This window comes from Thalassophryne amazonica, chromosome 3 (genome assembly GCF_902500255.1).
Source record: "Thalassophryne amazonica chromosome 3, fThaAma1.1, whole genome shotgun sequence".
Classification (NCBI taxonomy): domain Eukaryota; kingdom Metazoa; phylum Chordata; class Actinopteri; order Batrachoidiformes; family Batrachoididae; genus Thalassophryne; species Thalassophryne amazonica.
Window position 1 is genome coordinate 65630995 of NC_047105.1, and position 12844 is coordinate 65643838.

General features: G+C 41.1%; 1 long non-coding RNA gene across 1 annotated transcript; it reads left to right on the forward strand.

Annotated features, from left to right (window-relative positions):
* The first annotated feature begins 8744 nt into the window (after positions 1–8744).
* LOC117507925 lies at positions 8745–9032 on the forward strand. Its single transcript, XR_004559890.1, has 2 exons — positions 8745–8784; positions 8822–9032. It is a non-coding gene; the product is annotated as an uncharacterized LOC117507925 (long non-coding RNA).
* Positions 9033–12844: the final 3812 nt, after the last annotated feature.

A 12844-nucleotide genomic window follows, 5' to 3' on the forward strand; every position in this document is an offset into this window, starting at 1 on the left:
GTGTTGCAGGCCTGAAATGCAGGAATGCATGTATTTATTTATTTATCAATTTTCCACACCATCCAAACTTTTCTGATTAGGGGCTGTATAAAAAGCAGAAAACCTCTGCTCTCAACTTTAGACTGTGTTTTTGGTGGTCTGTGGTGCAGTCACTTTCTGCTGCCTAACAACAGCAGTGCATCAGTGTCGGACCTGATCACACATTTTAAGTCCAACATATCGATGGCCTCACACACAAGTTCAAGCCACATACAATTTAACAAACATGATCGGCACCTGCGCAGGCTGGAAACTGCCAATGATACTTGTATAATGTTGTGCGCTACTTTCTAGCAGTTTTGTCTTTTTGTGCACAAGCTACAATCGCAAAATATTTGTAATCATGCAGGAAACCTGACAAGAAACAAGTGACGCAACTCTTCAACACAATGATAGTTATATTTAAAATATAAATGGAAACTTTTTAAAGTGTAGGTGCAATCATAAGAATTGGCAGCTGGTCTGCTCTGTGTCAGCCTGATCCCATCAGATCTCAGAAGCTAAGCAGAGCAGGATCTGGTTAGTACTTGGATGGGAGACCTCTTTGGAACACCAGCAGCTGTGTGTATTTCTCCAGGTAAAACTGGAGTTGCGTCAGGAAGGGCATCCGGCGTAAAACTTGTGCCAATTACCAATGCGGATCTGGCTGTATCCGCTGTGGCAACCCCCCCCCCCCCCCCCCCCCCAAAATAACGGGAGCAGCCGAATGAACAAGTGAAATCATAAGAATGATTTTTTTATGTTTAATGTAGGTATTTCCAAATATATGTCCATATCTATACATATTTTCCCCCTAAGCGTACTCACCTTTACTTCGAGCCTCCAAGGCACCTTCATCTGCTGTCACGTCCATGAGCTGCTGGGTCACCGAAGTGAACAAAGTCAATACTTGTTATCCTTCAGTCTAAATACCTCATGCTTATGAAATATGTTGCTATCATCATCGCCCTAAAGAACACTGGGCACAACAGCAACCTTTAAACTAGCTGTAACTGCTAATGGCATTTGCATTCGTGAGGGATTTCATAAGACTTTGCACAATGTTCACTGGGTGTCGCCATCCCCTCACATGATGGCACCAGCCAGGAGCTCTTCAATGGCATGGACCGCTGGACATTACGTATTTCATCCTGCGGCTGGCTATCATGTGTCATTTGTGAATTATGACGCCAACCAGGACCTCTTTGATGGCATGGACTGCTGGACATTATATGTTTCATTCTGTGTGAAATCATTCTACAAGTGGGTGAGTGCCTTGTTCAGTTTTCTTCCTGATGTATTTGTTTCTCCTCAGTGAAGAAAAAGGCTTTGTTGTCATTATTTATTATTATTTATTTTTGTTATTTTATTATTTATTTTATTTTATTATTATCAGTCAAGGGAATGTCCACAGCTTCTATTCACATGAATAATAGCAGGATAGTATCAGGTTAATACCAGCTGAGCACTTTGTGCGCAATGTGTCGTTTGAACCATTTCAGTGAGATACCAACTGCGAATTTTTCACTCATTCACGTGTTTGGACGGTAATTTGTGTCTCCAACTTCTCTCCAACAGTCATGCCCAATGAGATATTCACCTTAGAGATGTGAAAATAGAAGTTTTGAAGGATTCATCACCTCAAAACCTGTGGATTATTTTCTAACACACTTTAACTATGTTTGGTTAAGCCTATAAAAATATAAAAATTCACATTTTGCAATTGTAATAAAATGATATAGGAATGAAGAGGAGGGAAGCAGAAGACCATCAGAGACCATGTGCATCATCACTCCAATCAGGACACTGATGCGATTCAATAAACATACTGGAATTTTAGCAATGTTTGTCTCCTACTCCTCCCAGATACCCCCCCCCCCCGCACAACGATGTCCACACAACTATGTAGATGGGTTCTGGAATCACTCAGGTGAGACCAAATTTACCAAAGGCCAATTGGGATCAATGGTCGAATTTTAAGATTCTCACTCCAGTTTGCACCAGTCATGACGCACACACATGTAGGTGGGTTCTAGCATTGCCCTATAAGGTCACATCTGCAAAAATCCATCATTGTGGCCAAGGTCATGTCTGTTTGTTGACTAACTCCTTCCAGGTCTCTTTGCTGACGTCTACCAAACTTGGTAGGTCAATAAAGGTTTACCCTGAAACTTCCCATTTGAATTGTAAGTAAGTCAGTTTATACAGCGCCAAATCACAACAAAGTCATCCCAAGATGTTTCACACGAGTAAGATCAAGCCTTAGCGAGCCCCTTTAGTAAGCACACAGGTAACAGTGGGAAGGAAAAACTCCCTCTGGCTTTTCTTTAACCTTAAAGATATTAATTTGGGCTAAAGTCAAGGAATTTGATTTTCAACCCAAACTGGACCAAATGTGGTAAACATAGGTGAATCCCAGAACTGTCCTGGCGAAATAAATCAGAGGCCAGTAATTTGAATGAGGTTAAGGTCCTTGCTGTCTTCATGCCCACAGGGAACTATTACTGAGTAATTAATCATTTTCAGAAACAGATGAAGCTGACAGCCTGGCCTTATCAGTTTTGTACATGCTGTCATAACTCCCGCTGAATGTCTGAGTGAAGTGAAAAGAGCCATGATGGGAGTTATACGCCTGCTTTTGTCTGATGATGTGCTGCTTTAGGTGTGCACAGTGTAGCAGGTCTAATGTTAGAGGTTGCTGCCAGCACATTCTTCACATTTCACCATTCTTTAGTCAGCACAGTGAATTTAAGGACAGCCGAACAAGACGGACCAGTCTGGTTTGACGTAAACATGACCCAGGTTTAGGTGTGACAGACAGAAACGCCGTGACTCTGACAGGTGAGGGGGTTAAAAAAAAAACATGACTATCTCTCTGAATGTGGCCAACAATTTAAAAACAAGATATTATGTAATCAAAGGCATGAGGCCAAACATACCCCCTACTCAGATTAGGTTTCCTAATTGTTGTATGGCTGGGGGGGCCTGGCTGCTGGTTTGTTTGCCTTTTGTGTTTCCTCCCAGGTGGCGTGCATTTGGGACTGAGTGGCTGTGTTGCTGAGGCTGTTATCAGGACCTCACCCTGATCACCTGCGACTCGTCAGGACTCACAGCTGAGGTGCATCTGGAGGGATTGGAGTATGTTGGCATTTAAGACTGAAGTGCACAGTGTGCATTTGCCAGAGACTCGACCTTGTGACCAGACGGGTGAGATCGTCGTCTTGGGAGCCATCTCATCAGCAGCGGACGCTGAGAATGTCCAGGTTTGATGCACGGTCTGTGAAAGAGGAGAGGGTGAGGTCTCACGCTCGTCAGCACACTTCCTGAGGTACGTTGGATTTTGTGACTAACAGTTATACAGTCAGTAAATGTGGTGTCCCTCACACCTTATTGTATTGAGCTGTATGTTAGTCATGTATCAGCTTCCACTGCGGTGGTGATTTGTGAACGGGATGTTCCATGCCTGCAGGTTGGAAGCTGATCAGTAATCAAGCCAGGAAGTGTTTGCTGTTTGTACACCTTTAAGTGTTCTGTGTGTAGAGTGTGGACTCACATAATGGTTCCTTCTTTCACAGACTCGGTTGTTGCGGCCACCTGGGGGGTGTCGGCGGGGTCCTTGGGTCCGAAACAGCTTCTGGCTCCGGACCATTAGCGCTGCTGGGAGCGCACCACGCCAGACCGCACCTTTTATTATTCTTTTGATCACTGTTATGTATTAAATTCAGTTAGCCTTTGTACCGTGCTCTGCTTATTTCATACTGGGTCCTTCAAACGCTGGTCGGTTCTCCGAGCTGCGTCCGACACATAACACTAATTCCATTTTCTATTCACAAGTAAATGTTAGTATTCCTGATCTGCTATTTTTATCATGTTGCTTCTTGACTTTCTTTTCATAAAACTGTTCAACTTCACATTCACAGGTTTCCTGTTTACAGGTCTCAACCTTATGTTAACTAGAGGGACACTCAGTAGAGTGCATAAACCACAACACACTCAATCATCATATATGGTAAAAATGGTAAATGGACTGCATGTATATAGCGCTTTTCCATCTGCATCAGACGCTCAAAGCACTTTACAAATAATGCCTCACATTCACCCTGATGTGAGGGTGCGGCCATTACAAGGTACTCACTACACATCAGGAGCAACTAGGGAATTAAGAAGCTTGCCCAAGGGCCCTTAGTCATTTTCCAGTCAGGCTGGGATTTGATCCGAGGGTCTTCTGGTCTCAAGCTCAATGCCTTAACCATTAGACCATCACCTTGCCCACCTCATCATCATCTGTCCCGCTTCACAAATGGAGCAGCACAGTGGCCAAACACAATCATTCGCTTGGTTTAACCACACACTGCTTTATGACAGTCTCCTTTGTTCATTTAATTAATTTAGGAAGAACATTCCTCACCCATAAAATCAGTTCCCTGTTTATTCAGAATGACGCTTGTATCGAGTCCCATTTGTACTATTACATATATTTGACACATGAAAATGCTCCTCAGCCAGCAGGATTCTGAATAATTATTTTCTTAGTGACAGCACCTGAGGCGTACATGTTTGTAATCACACTGGTCTCTATACAATAGTGGTTTCCAAACTATTCCAGAAAGGGCCGAGAGAGTGCAGGTTTCTGGAATAGTTTGCAGACCACTGCTATGTCAGCGTGTATGTGTGTTAGCAAGGCAATTTAACAATGCCCAGTCAGATTTTAATCAAACTTGGCAGGTACAATTGTGCTCAAAAGTTTACATGCCCCGGCAGAATTTCTGATTTCTGATTTTTTTTTTTTTTTTTCAGAGAATATGAATAATAACAAAAACATTTTTTGTCACTCATGGTTAGTGGTTGTGTGAAGCCATTTATTGTCAAACAACTGTGTTTACTCCATAAAAATTACAATGCCAACAGAAACTAAATTGAAATTGAGGAAGTATCTAGGAACCCATTACATAACATTTTCAAGTCAGTACTTTAAATCAAGTTATATTTATGTTTTACAGACAAACAGCAGTCACAAAGAGCTGATTACAATGTATTCTACCTCACCCTTGTGTGCAGAATGATTAATAAAATTATTTATAATTTTAAAATTATTACTACTAGTTTAATAATCACCTAAACGAACATCATGGCATGATTTAATACATATTTATAGCGCTGACAATGAATCAGACAGGTATTTTATTTTCCCATCACCACTTCCAGTACTTCCTGGTTCAAGCAAAAACAAAGCATTTAGTTGAGCATTATTATTTAAGGCCCATCTGATTTTTTTATGGAGGCATTTCAATGTGAAACTGCTTCTGAAGTTACTGTGATGGGACACAATAAATCTAACACAGATGAACAAACATTCAAACAAAACAAACAAAAAAACTTTTATTTAACTTTTATTTTTAATGGGGAAGTTTCAACCTGGGTCATATTTTTGGTTGTGTTGCTTATCTTTTCACTTTGGATGAAAATTAATTTAATTAGCCAGTATTGATTTAGAACACACAGCCTGTCACAGACAATCAGGCTATATAATATAATGGCATGGGACAAGCTAAAAACCACTTTTTGTCACTAGTAAACAGGTAAAAAAAATCTCTACAGAGGTAAATGTGTGCATGTTTACTTCATCAAATATAAAAAAAACATTTTTTTAAAGGTTCTAATTATACATTAGTCGCTTACCTTAGCTTCCTAGTAATCCAGTGGCACTGTTGTACAGACCCTAGTAAGCTTTTCTAGTTTGACACATTGACGAGTCAAACCCATTTTTGCCTACCTTCTGCTGTCACATGAGGCTATGTGGAAATATCTTACAACCCCAATTCCAATGAAGTTGGTATGTTGTATAAAAAGTAAATTAAAACAGAATATAATGATTTGCAAATCCTCTTCAACCTATATTCAATTGAATACACCACAAAAACAAGCTATTTAATGTTCAAATTGATATATTTTATTGTTTTTGTGCAAATGGGACAGCGGTCTGTCTGTCCCAACGTTTTTGAAACATGTTGCAGGCATCCATTTCAAAATAAGCAAATATTTGCACAAAAATGTTGGGACAGTGGTATGTTTACCGCTGTGTTACATCACCTTTCCTTCTAACAACACTCAATAAGCGTTTGGGAACTGAGGACACTAATTGTTGAAGCTTTGTAGGTGGAATTCTTTCGCATTCTTGCTTGACGTACGAATTCAGTTGTTCAACAGTCCGGGATCTCTGTTCTCGCATTTTGCGCTTCATAATGCGCAACACATTTTCAGTGGGTGACAGGTCTGGACTGCAGGCAGGCCAGTCTAGTACCCACACTCTTTTACAATGAAGCCATGCTGTTGTAACACGTGCAGAATGTGGTTTGGCATTGTCTAGCTGAAATAAGCAGGGACGTCCCTGAAAAAGACATTGCTTGGATGGCAGCATGTGTTGTTCCAAAAGCTGGATGTATGTTTCAGCATTGATGGTGCCATCACAGATGTGTAAGTTGTCCATGCCACTAACACACCCCCATACCATCACAGATGCTGGCTTTTGAACTTTGCGCTGGTAAGAATCTGGATGGTCTTTTTCATCTTTTGTCCAGAGGACACAACGTCCATGATTTCCAAAAACAATCTGAAATGTGCACTTATTAGACCACAGCACACTTTTCCACTTTGCGTCTGTCCATTGCAAATGAGCTCGGGCCCAGAGAAGGCGGCAGCGTTTCTGGATGTTGTTGATGTATGGCTTTCGCTTTGCATGACAGAGTCTTAACTTGCAGATGTAGCAACGACTTCATATATAACGACATATATTTTTTTGCCAGCTTGCACTCGGCCGAGACGGACGCATTTTTCTCTTCTCCCTCCCTTCTTATCTTTCCTGCTTCTGTGGCGTGTTGTCTGTGAGGCTGCAGCTCTGTTAAAGTGGTCTCTGAACGCAATTGACACTATTTTTTCCACAAGACATTCGGGGGCGGAGGACCCAACCTGTCCTGCCGGGACACATGTGATGGGTTACGTGATGGACTCGTGGAGGAGATGGCAGGTCATGTGCCTTTACACGCTTTCTGTGGAGGACGTCGAAGATGTGTATATATTTGGCTTGGTGGTGACTGGCTTTCTGCTGTATGGAGCGGGCATGGTGCTGGTTTACCAGAAAATTATGAAGGTGGAATCAGCGATAATTGGGCCATCCAGGCTGCCCCACATGATTGATTCGATTGGGAAGGCAGTGGCTGCGCAGTCGGCGGGTGTTAACCGCACACTGGAAAACATCTTGGGCAGGATTGCAGCTCTGGAAATCCGCTTTGACCGTCAGTAAAGACCACATCCTACATTCAGATGTATTGAGAGCCACTCTGTTCTCAGAAGTGTGGAATCTTTCAGGCAGCTGCACTTCAAGGCCGCTGCGATAAAAAACCTCCTCAAGAAGATCAACACTTAAGCCTCGCTCCCTGGTCATCCCCCTCCCCTCAGCTTCTCCAGCTCTGACGTTGACTGTGGACAGTGGACTGCTCAGGGCTGAGCCCCTCCCCCTTCCAGGATTGTCGGACAAGGCCGTTGATGGCGCCTAATAGGCTGCCTCCAGAGTGTTCTGATGAACTGGACTTTCAAATCTCGGTTGTCGTCCTGCGTCTTTGTTTGTCTGTGTGATTATTGTTTTTCTGTGCTGATGGGGTTTTTTTTCCCTCATTGCTGCTGTGTAATGCAGTGGCTATGAGGGTTTTTTTCTCTTCCTTACCTCGTGTGTGCTTTTTATATGTGTTTATGTACCGGGCCGGCTTATGTTGTGTGTTATGTGTGTGTCGTTTGTTATGGGTCGGTCTTGGTTTGCTCAGGCAGGGATGTACATCTGGAGCTGGTCCCCGGGCGCCTAATGGCGACTTCTGCTCCTAACTGGCAATTAGGATGGGTTAAATGCAGTAGACACATTTCATTGTGCAGGGAACATGTTCCTTTGTGCATATGACAATAAAATTCTTTTGAATCCTTTTGAATCCTTTTGAATCCTTTGAATCCTTGAACTTTGTTAACTGACAATGATTTTCTGAAGTGTTCCTGAGCCCATGCAGTAAGATCCTTTACACAGTAATGTCTCTTTTTGATGCAGTGCCGCCTGAGGGACCGAAGGTCACGGGCATTCAATGTTGGTTTTCTGTCTTGCCGCTTATGTGTAGAAAGTTCTCCAGATTCTCTGAATCTTCTGGTTATATTATGGACTGTAAATGATGGAATCTCTAAAATCCTTGCAATTGAATGTTGAGAAACATTGTTTTTAAACTTTTGGACAAAAACAATAAAGTTTATCAGTTTGAACATTAAATATCTTGTCTTTGTGGTGTATTCAATTAAATATAGGTTGAAGAGGATTTGCAAATCATTGTATTCTGTTTTATTTACATTTCACACAATGTCCCAACTTCATTGGAATTGAGGTTGTACATCCAGGTTTTGGAGCAACACATGCTGCCATCCAAGCAACGTCTTTTTCAGGGACGTCCCAGCTTATTTCAGCAAGACAATGCCAAGCCACATTCTGCACGTGTTACAACAGCGTGGCTTCGTAGTAAAAGAGTGTGCTAGAATGGCCTGCCTGCAGTCCAGACCTGTTGCCCATTGAAAATGTGTGGGGCATTATGAAGCGCATAATATGACAACGGAGACCCCAGACTGTTGAACAACTGAAGTCGTACATCAAGCAAGAATGGGAAAGAATTCCACCTACAAAGCTTCAACAATTAGTGTCCTCAGTTTCCAAACGCTTATTGAGTGTTGTGAGATGGAAAGGTGATGTAACACAGTGGTAAACATACCACTGTCCCAGCTTTTTTGAAATGTGTTGCAGGCATCCATTTCAAAATGAGCAAATATTTGCACAAAAACAACAAAGTTTATGTTTGAGCATTAAATATCTTGTCGTTGTGGTGCATTCAACTGAATAGAGGTTGAAAAAGATTTGCAAATCATTGTGTTCTGTTTTTATTTACATTTTACACAATGTCCCAACTTCAGTGGAACTGGGGTTGTACAAGGAATTTGATCTGATGTCATTGATGCATAATGAACAATAAAAGAAAATACTTCTGTAAGAAGTAATAGGTGCATAAACAACAGTAAAAAGAAAAGGAAAAAATACTTTGTAAGAAGTAATAGGTGCATAAACAACAGTAAAAAGAAAAGGAAAAAATACTTCTGTAACAAGTAATAGGTGCATAAACAACAGTAAAAAGAAAAGGAAAAAATACTTTTGTAAGAAGTAATAGGTGCATAAACAACAGTAAAAAGAAAAGGAAAAAATACTTCTGTAACAAGTAATAGGTGCATAAACAACAGTAAAAAAGAAAAAAATACTTCTGTAAGAAGTGACAGGTACATAAAGAACAGTAAAAAGAAAAGGAAAAAATACTTTTGTAAGAAGTAGGTGCATAAACAACAGTAAAAAAAAAAAAAAAATTAAAAAAAAAACTTCTGTAAGAAGTAAAGGAGCCAAATAGACACATGGGCAATGCTAAGTTTATGGTCAAATAGATATAGTGGAATGGTGAAATGGGGCTGTGCAGACATGCAGATGAACAGTACAGGGATGATCAAACTGTACTTTGTGGAAGTGTGTGTGTGTGGGGGGGGGGGGGGTGCAGGGTATATGGGGGACTCTGGCATTATATATTAGTCTAGCTGGGGACAGAAAGAAGCTGTTTTTGTGTCTTGAGGTTTTAGTCCTGATGGACCTCAGCCGTCTGCCAGAGGGGAGAGTAACAAAAAGTTTGTGTCCTGGGTCAGATGGATCGGCTGCTATCGTCCTTGCTCGCATCAGGGCTCTGGAGGTGCACAGGTCCTCTAGGGATGGCGGATTGCAGTCGATCACCTTCTCTGCTGAGTGGATGATACGCTGCAGTCTGCTCCTGTCCTTAGCAGTGGCAGCAGTGTACCAGATGGTGATGGAGGAGGAGATGATGGACTCAATGATGGTCAGTGTGGAAGTTCACCATCATTGTTTTTGGGAGGTTGAATGTCCTCATGTACAACCCCATATCAGCAAAAGATGGTAATATGCTGGAAAAAAAATATGCAGTGATCTGATCCTTAGATTTACTATGACTTCTACTTCATTGCAGATAGTATAATCAAAAGATATTTTTCCTTTTTTTCTGGACTTAAAAAAAAGCTCCACACCAGAAAAAAAATCGTCTGAAAACATCTCGAACTCCATTGTGTTTGCACTTGATTTGGGTGTGAATCAGCAGGTCCTGTTCTCCTGATGAGGGCTGAAATAGAGTGCAGACTTCAGACAGCTGTTGTTTATTCTTCACCCGTGCACTTATCTTTTATTGTTCAGGATTTTTTTAAATATCAACATTTCATAATTTTTAGTGATTATTTGTGCACATTTTTTGGTGTCAACTACACTTTAACCCATATTAAAACACTTGATTAGGAAATAAACATTATTTATTCAAGAATAAGCAGTAGGTTTTTGTTGTATGGCTGGGGGGCCTGGCTGCCTTTTTGTTTCTGTCTTTTGTTTTTCCTTCCAGGTGGCTTGCATTTGGAACTGAGTGGCTGTGTTGCTGAGTTTATCAGGACCTCACCCTGATCACCTGAGGCTGATCACCTGCGGCTCATCAGGACTCACAGCTGTGGTGCATCTGCATGGATTGGAACATGGTGGCATTTAAGACTGGAGTGCACAGTGTGTATTTGCCAGAGACTCGACCTTGTGACCAGACGGGTGAGATCGTCGTCTCAGGAGCCATCTCATCATCAGTGGATGCAGAGAACGTCCAGGGTTTGATGCACGGTCTGTGAAAGAGGAGGGGGTGAGGTCTCACGCTCGTCAGCACACTTCCTGAGGTACGTTAGTTTTTGTGACTAACATTTATACAGTCAGTAAATGTGGTGTCCCTCACACCTTTATTATATTGAGCTGTATGTTAGTCATGTATCGGCTTCCACTGCAGTGGAGTTTTGTGAACTGGATGTTCCATGCCTGCAGGTTGGGAAGCTGATTAGTAATCAAGCCAGGAAGTGTTTGCTGTTTGTACACCTTTAAGTGTTCTCTCTGTGTGTAGAGTGTGGACTCACATAATGGTTCCTTCTTTCACAGACTCGGTTTGTTGCGGCCACCTGGGGGGTGTCGGCGGGGTCCTTGGGTCCGAACAGCTTCTGGCTCCGGACCGTTAGCGCTGCTGGGAGCGCACCACGCCAGACCGCACTTTCTGTTATTTTTGTATCACTGTTATGTATTAAATTCAGTTAGCCTTTGTACCGTGCTCTGCTTATTTCATACTGGGTCCTTCAAACGCTGGTCGGTTCTCCGAGCTGCGTCCGACACATAACAGGTTTTATGATGAAACCAGTGGCATTCATTACTATAGAGTTCTGTAGTACTTCTGTAAAATAAAACAACAAAAATATGACTGAGAATAATCCAAAATTAATACAAATTTGGCATGCAGGTCTTTAGGTATACAATATTCCTCATGCAAAAATTTTAATCTCAGACTTTAGTGGTTCTTGAGTTTTATGATGCAGAAGGTTTTGCTGTATGGATGGACGGAAACACAGCAATTTCTCTTGACAAGCACAACTTACATTTGTTAATCACTGTAGCTATTGTTAGAAGCAGTGATGATGTGTGCATGTGCAGGGTGTGAGCAGCAATGGTGTCAGTATGTATTGTGCAACCGGAAAAACACATTAAAAATATTAACACTCAAAGAATTTTACACACGCACTTTTGTCGAGGCTTGACTGGGCATATGAGTCCGAGCCTAAAGTATTCTCCCTGTGGTTATGGTAGCTTCTGAACTGCCCTTAGTCTGACCCGTCACCTAGGACCTGTTTGCCTTGGGAGACCCTACAAGGGGCACAAAGCCCCCGACAACATAGCTCCTAGGATCATCCAGGTACGCAAACTCCCCCACCACGATAAGGTGGCAGCTAGAAGGGGAGAGTATTATAATATATCACTTGAAAAAAAAAAGCAAAAATAATGTCAGGGGTCTCTGGAACACTATAAATTGTGCAATTCAAAGAGAACAAACTCATAGTTCTCCCCCTAACTATTTCACTAACAACAATTTAAAAATACATGATAAACAGGAAATTGTAATTCAATGATTATTTTGTAAATATCGGTCCAAAATTAGCAGCAACATTTGAAACGCCTAGGGAAAACCTGGTCAATGTAGGTATGTATACAAACCTAAGCTCATTTTTTATTTTTGTAACAAAAGAAAAAGAAATAATTGATATAGTAAATAAATGTAAGTGTAAAACATCCACCAATAGTGATGATCTTTACATAATAATAATTAAAAAAAAGTCATTGATGTTATTGTCAAACCTATGTCCCATATATACTCAACAAAAATATAAACGCAACACTTTTGGTTTTGCTCCCATTTTGTATGAGATGAACTCAAAGATCTAAAACTTTTTCCACATACACAATATCACCATTTCCCTCAAATATTGTTCACAAACCAGACTAAATCTGTGATAGTGAGCACTTCTCCTTTGCTGAGATAATCCATCCCACCTCACAGGTGTGCCATACCAAGATGCTGATTAGACACCATGATGGGAGCAAAACCAAAAGTGTTGCGTTTATATTATATAACCAAAAAGCAAATTCCCTGATTTGATGAAAACTGCAAAAGTGATACCCATTCACAAAAATGGGGCTAAATGTTATTTCTCAAATTATAGACCTATATCAATTCTTTCACAATTTTCAAAAATTTTAGAAAAACTCTTTACAGTGAGGCTAAATAAATTCATTGATTAAAAACAGCATATTAAATGATCAATAATATGGGTTCAGAGGAAATCAATCAACTGCTCT